The sequence below is a fragment of the Penaeus vannamei genome, chromosome 2 (assembly GCF_042767895.1).
Source record: "Penaeus vannamei isolate JL-2024 chromosome 2, ASM4276789v1, whole genome shotgun sequence".
Lineage (NCBI taxonomy): Eukaryota > Metazoa > Arthropoda > Malacostraca > Decapoda > Penaeidae > Penaeus > Penaeus vannamei.
Window position 1 is genome coordinate 16,732,723 of NC_091550.1, and position 7,500 is coordinate 16,740,222.

The following is a 7,500-nucleotide window of genomic DNA, read 5'->3' on the forward strand; positions in this document are numbered from 1 at the left end:
AACAATGACAACACTTATAGCAATAACTAACACTTAAAGTATAAAATGCCAATAAATACATGATAAAACACCGCCATTCCCTTTATAAAAAAAAAAAAAAAAAAAAGTGAGAGGCAAAATAAAAAACAACAACATCAAAGCTTTCAATTCCTTCAGTCAACATGGCATTCCCTCTTCTCCCTCCCCTCCCCTCTTCCCCCCCACCCCCGCACTCTCTCGCACTTCCTGTTACCCCGCCCACCCCGTCCCTTGCTCCCCTTACCACCCTCCTACCCGTCCCCTCACCTCCTCTTCCCATATCCGCTCCCTTTACCACCCTCCCCCCACCCCCAAGCTCCCCTTACCTCCCCCTCCCCCCGCCATGCCCCAGACCACGTACTCCTTACCCCCCCCGCTCGCCCGCTTTACCCCCCGCAGCTTCTCCCCCCCCCACTTCCCCCTCTGACGATGTTGATCACGGAAAAGATATCAATAACTGGACGTCTGTTTTTTCCAACTCTTTTATTCTCCTCTCTTCTTTCTTCCGTCGTCTTTCTTTGTCTCTTTTATTTCTCTTCTTCTCTTTCTTTGTTTATCGAATCTTTTCTTTCTCGGCTTGACCTTTTTTTCTTTTTTCCTGGACCGTGAATTTGTTTAATTTGCTTGTTTTTCTTTCCTTCTTCAAGTGTTCGACAACGTGATTCTCTTCAAGTCTTTTTAAAATCGTTCTTCTTGTTTTTTCCCGACTTTTCTTTTTCTTTACATCAATCGTTATTCCCTTTCCCCTATTTTCTCTTCTGTTTTCCCTTCTCTGTTCGCAAGTGTCTAAAAATAGTTAGTGAGGCATACTTAGTCAAAATGATTTATAAATATCTGACTGACTGACTGACACACAGACTATATATATAAATATATATATATATATATATATATATATATATATACATATATATATATATATATATATATATATGCAGAGAGAGAGAGAGAGAGAGAGAGAGAGAGAGAGAGAGAGAGAGAGAGAGAGAGAGAGAGAGAGAGAGAGAGAGAGAGAGAGAGAGAAACCTCCTCAGTCTCCACTCTTCCCTCCATTTACCCGCACACACCGGAAAAAAGTTAAGTTTTCCACATTAAATGCTATTCCACACGAAAATGAAAACGGATGGCAATGCCCCTCCTCCCTCAAAAAAAAAAAAAAAAAAAAATCGGATGTTTCCTAATACCCAACATTAGCATACAGAAGCCGGCGATAAAGTGAAAGAGAGAGAGAGAGAGAGAGAGAGAGAGAGAGAGAGAGAGAGAGAGAGAGAGAGAGAGAGAGAGAGAGAGAGAGAGAGAGAGAGAGAGAGAACAGAAAAAAAGAGGGACGACCCAGACAGAGAAAGAAAAGAAAGGAAAGAAGAAGAGAAAGACAGAGAGAGAACGAAAAGAAGAAAAATAAATCAATCGAACCTCGTTATATTTCACTTCCCTCGCCGGCGTCCTCAAGGCTCCGAAAAGGTTATTGGTCTCTCTTCCAGAAAACTTCCTTCGGTATTCTCCTTGCGTCGTCCAAGGATGTGGCCGATGCATAATGCGGATGAGCTGTTACTGCCTTTGTTTCTCGCGCTCTGTCTGTCTGTGTCTGTTTGTATATGTCTGTCTGTCTGTTTGCATATGTCTGTCTGTCTGTTTGCATATGTCTGTCTGTCTCTCTGTCTGTTTGTATGTCTGTCTGTCTGTCGTCTGTCTGTATAACTGTCTGTCTCTCTCTCTCTCTCCCCGTGTCTGTTTCTCTTTCTCTTCTCCTTAGTTTTTTGTACTTAGGTTTTTTTTATATGTTAGTTCGTGTGCATTACTGTGTATGCATGCACGTATGCATGCATGTAAGTATGTATATATGTATGTATTTATGAATGCATGTATGCATGTATGTATGTATGTATGTATGTATGTATGTATGTATGTATGTATGTATGTATGCAGCTATGTAAATGGACATGCAAATGAAATGTGTATGTAAATGTAATGTATATGTAAATGTTTGAAAGTACGTGCGTATGCGTGCGTGTGAATGGTGCGTGTGTGTGTGTGTGTGTGTGTGTGTGTGTGTGTGTGTGTGTGTGTGTGTGTGTGTGTGTGTGTGTGTGTGTGTGTGTGTGTGTGTGTGTGTGTGTGTGTGTGTGAGTGTGTGCACTGAGTATATGTATCTACCCATCAATCCACCCACACAAACACACACACACACACACACACACATATATATATATACATACATACGTATATATATATATATATATATATATATATATATATATATATATATATATATATAATATACATATATATATATATATATACATATATATATATATTTATACATATATACTTCTATGTTTATATACATTTCGCTCCCCTATCACCATAGTCTCTCCTCCCATTTCATCCCTCTCGCTCTCCCTCCCCCATCCATTTACTTTGCATGTCTGCAGTCGGCACTCCCTTTCAACATGTTTTCCCATAAAAATGACCCCCATTATTCTTCGTTCCTCGCAAAACAATCTCTCTTTTTTTTACTCCTCTATCCACCTACGTGTTCTCTCCTCTTTCCCTTATTCCTCTGATCATCGGATATTCTTTTGGGGTGATTTTCCTTATTTGTTTGTCCTTCGCGTCTGGTAAAAAATGGAAAAAAATCTTCATTTTAGATAAAACGTTTTAACTTTTCGTCTGCCAGAATTCTCGTCCGATATTAATCCTTTTCTTTCATTCTTCTCCTTTTCTTCTTCTCTCCCTTCATCCATTCATCCTATTTTTTTTATTTGCTTTTTTATTATCCTTCACATTTGCACACGCAATATCATGCAGCAATTAATCAACTTTTCAATTCGAGGAAAATCTGCATTTCCTAACAAATCACCTTCGAGGAATTAAGTCTTATGATTCGGAGATATAATTCGGTCGATCTCTCTCTTTCTTTTTCTTTCTTTCTTTCTTTCTCTCTCTTCTTCTCCTACTCTTCCGTCTTCTACTTCTTTCCTTCCATCTCCTCTCTTTTTGTCTTTTTCTTGTTGTTGTTGTTTTCTTCTTCCTTCTCCTCCCTCCTCCTCCCCCTTCCCACCTCCCTCTCTCTCTCCCCCCCCTCCTCTTCCTCCTCCTCCACCTCTACCTCCTCCCTCCTCCACCTCCTCCCACTCACATGGCAAGGTGCAGTACGATATTCAAGAACTAGGTCGCCGCCGCCTCTGTACTCCCGCCCCCTCCCTCTCGGGTATAGTAAGAGGAATGTCGAGGAGGGGATAATGTCAAACAGGGAAGAGAGAGAGAGAGAGAGAGAGAGAGAGAGAGAGAGAGAGAGAGAGAGAGAGAGAGAGAGAGAGAGAGAGAGAGAGAGAGAAAGAGAAAATTGAAGAGTAGGAGAAACAGAGGAAGAGAAAGAGAGAGAGAATGAAAAAGAGAAAATGAAAGAGTAGGAGAAACAGAGTAAGAGAGAGAGAGAGAAACTGGGAAAGAGAGGGAAGAGAAAGAGAGAGAGAGAGACAGAGAAGAGAGAGAGAGAGAGAGAGAGAGAGAGAGAGAGAGAGAGAGAGAGAGAGAGAGAGAGAGAGAGAGAGAGAGAGAGAGAGAGAGAGAGAGAGAGAGAGAGAGAGAGAAAGAGAGAGTAGGAGAAGAGAGAGAGAACAGAGAGAGAGAGAGAGAGAGAGAGAGAGAGAGAGAGAGAGAGAGAGAGAGAGAGAGAGAGAGAGAGAGAGAGAGAGAGAGAGAGAGAGAGAGAGAGAGAGAGAAAGAGAGAGAAGAGAGAGAGAGAGAGAGAGAGAGAGAGAGAGAGAGAGAGAGAGAGAGAGAGAGAGAGAGAGAGAGAGAGAGAGAGAGAGAGAAAGAGAAAGAGAAAGAGAAAGAGAAAGAGAAAGAGAGAGAGAGAGAGAGAGAGAGAGAGAGAGAGAGAGAGAGAGAGAGAGAGAGAGAGAGAGAGAATCGATGTCGCCATCTAATACTTTATTCATCACAAGAAACGCACCGCTTGCCTTTGTATCACGGTCTCTCGTTCGCCTTAGGAAATGCATAACTTAATTCCTTCAACTCGTCCTTTCATTCTTTCTTTCATTCTTTCATTCATTCATGTGTCCCTCCCCCTCCTCCTCTCTCTCTCCTCCACCTCTCTCTCTCCTCCTACCTCCCCTCTACCTCCTCCTCCTCCACCTCCACCTCCACCTCCCCGTCCTCCTCCACCTCCTCCTCCTCCTCCTCCTCCTCCACCTCCCACCTCTACCTCTACCTCCTCCTCCTCTACCTCCCCTCCTCTACCTCCTCCTCCTCTCCCTCCTCCTCCACCTCCTCTCCTCCTCCTCCTCCTCCTCGTACCTCCACCTCCACCTCTACCTCTACCTCCACCTCCACCTCTACCTCCACCTCTACCTCTACCTCCACCTCCACCTCCACCTCTACCTCCACCTCCACCTCCACCTCCACCTCCTCCTCCTCCTCCTCCTCCTCCGTGACGATGAGACCTTTTCCCATCGAGATCCGAGATTGTTTGTCTACAAATATGCCGGGGTTATTTGTTTGCCTTTGTCGTATTGTGTGCTGCTCTGTCTGGCTGTGTGTCTGTCTGCCAGCCTGTCTCTCTGTTTGTGTCACTGTTTGTCAGTCTGCCTCTCTGTCTTTGTCACTGTTTGTCAGTCCGTCAGTCTGTCTTTGTCACTGTTTGTCAGTCTGCCTCTCTGTCTTTGTCACTGTTTGTCAGTCTACCTCTCTGTCTTTGTCACTGTTTGTCAGTCTACCTCTCTGTCTTTGTCACTGTTTGTCAGTCCGTCAGTCTGTCTTTGTCACTGTTTGTCAGTCCGTCAGTCTGTCTTTGTCTCTCTTACTTTCCTCCCTCCCCGTCCGATTTCTTTCTCTCTTCACCTCTTCTCCTCTTTTCCCTTTCCCTCCTCTTTCTTCCTCCATCTAACATTTCCTTCCCTCCCTCCTCCTCTTACCCTTCTCTTCCACCCCCTCCTCTTCCTCGCAATCCTTTCAAGTCACGCGCCAAATTAGTTCCTTCTTATCAATGAATATGAGCCGGCATTCGCAATTCCACTATACTCGCTGCCAATTTTCAGGTCGACTACCCAGACATCATACCCGCGTTCGGAGTTAAAAGACTAGTTAACTCCTGTCCCACTCCCCCCTCCCCCCACTCCCCCCAACTCCCACCGCTCGCTTTCGACCCGGCACCGCCAATTCCTCCGCCAATCAGAACCCGCCTTGGACCACGTGGGCTGCCGTTCGACCAATCACGGGCCGGCACCTTCTCCCTGCGTTCGAGCTTCGTGAAAATGGTTCACTTTGGCGTGTCAGATATTTTAGATTCTGATCAAAAGTTAATTTTATACCTTCCCCCCTACCTTGTCCGTCTGATATATGGCGCTCTTATATAAAATTTGCTGAACTGGGATTCGAGTCGTAAATAGCAATCGTGTGTTCAAAGTAAAATTCGATCATCATATCCGTTGCGAATCATTTCTTTCTAATAGCATTGTCAGATCAATAGACCTTTCGTATAAAACACTAAAGAATAGATAGCAGAGCAAACATCTATAAAACAAATACACACATGCAACGAACAGATAGCACAGAGCAAACAAACACTCAAATACACGCACACACACACACACACAAACAATCAAACAAACACGCACACACACACACGCACACACACGCACACACACACACACACACACACACACACACACACACACGCACACACACACACACACACAGAGTAAAATCGCGACCCGAGCCCGAATGGTTTCCAAGGCGATTATCTAATCATCTGTTAAACGGCGATTGCACCTTATCAAGAATTCACATCAAGGAAAAAGAAAAAGAAAAAAATATATATACATACAGCTCATGCTATCAGAAATTAGCTCTCTCCAAATTCCCATTTTTCTTTAACTTTTATTTCAAAACACCAATAGCAACCCATTTAAACTACCAGACACATCGTTATTGGAACAAGACAGCCCCGCCCCTAACCAGAGGCAACCGACCAATCAGAGCCCGGCATTGGCATCGGGGCAAGGTCGGCCAATGATCACATGGGGCATTCCTGCTTCAAAGGGCAACAGACAATAAGGAGGCGACGCCCGTTTCACCTGGCTGTACCTTACCTGTACCTGTCTTTCTTTTCATCGTAATATCATTATTATTACTACTATTATTATTATTACTACTGCTATTATTGTTGTTGTCATTATTATCATTATTATTATTACTAATATTATTATTGTCATTCTTATTATTATTATTATTATTATTATTATTATTATTATTATCATATTTTTTTTTCCTCTTTTTCTCCAAAGGCCCTCTTCCTATCCCGCACTTACTTCCCCCCCTTCCCTGTACCTCCCTCTGCTATAGCTCTCCTCCTCTTCCTCCCTCCCATTCTCCTCCCCAACCTCCACCTCTACCTCCCTCCCCCACCTCCCTATCCCTCCCCCACCTCACCCCCCCTCCTCATATCAGCTCGGGATCCATTAGCCACAATTACTAATTATACACTAACCCCGGCAAATGAACATCAGCAGGTGATACTTGTTGCTGGTAACTTGGCGTCGGGAAGGTCAGGGTGCAAGAGAAAATAATGAGTAGGGGGCGAATGAAGTCGAATGTGAGGGATGTACGTTGAATGTGAGGTCGAATTTTTGCTTAGTGCATGTGGAGAGACGGGAGAATGAGTCAACGAGAGAGAGAGAGAGAGAGAGAGAGAGAGAGAGAGAGAGAGAGAGAGAGAGAGAGAGAGAGAGAGAGAGAGAGAGAGAGAGAGAGAGAGCGAGAGAGGGAGGTAAGGAGAAGCCATAAGTTGTTATTCATATATATATATATATATATATATATATATATATATATATGTATATATATATATATATATATATATATATATATATATATATATATATATATATATATATATATATATATATATATATATATATATATATATATATATATAAAGTACAGACACAGACACACACAAAATACGTGTAAAGTGATTCAGCATCTAATCAAATATACAACACGCATTTGAACTCAATCTCTTCTCTCTTCCATAACAACGACATAAAAAGCGACAAAAAGTTAAGCCCATTTCGCACATTACCAAACTTTAAATGGATATTCATAGACAGAAAATAACATTTAACGCTCAATGTCACCATAATTGTCAAATTAGTTATCGTATAATTTTTTTCCCGCGCCGGACACTACAAAAAAAAAAAAGGTGCCGGAGTCCTGAAGGGTGAGAGAATGCCACCTGGTGGAGTGCCAGCGAAGGTGCCACGACCTCAAGGGCAAGGTGGGTGAAGAAAGGGGCCTGGGGATATCCTCGGGCGTGGGAGGAATGAGGGGGAAGGAGGGAAGGGGCAGGAGATAGGAGGAAAAGGAGCGGGGAGGAGGGAATAAGCAGAAGACAGAAGGGGAAATAGGAGGGAAGGAAAGCAGGGAAAGGAGATAAGAGGGGAAGGAGGGAATGAGCAGGAGATAGGACGGGGAAGG

General features: G+C 43.3%; 1 protein-coding gene across 1 annotated transcript in view; it reads right to left on the minus strand.

Moving 5' to 3' along the window:
• The window catches only part of LOC113823762 (uncharacterized), a 378,033-nt gene that overhangs the window by 312,344 nt on the left and 58,189 nt on the right, over window positions 1-7,500 (minus strand). The gene's annotated exons all lie outside the window — the stretch shown is intronic.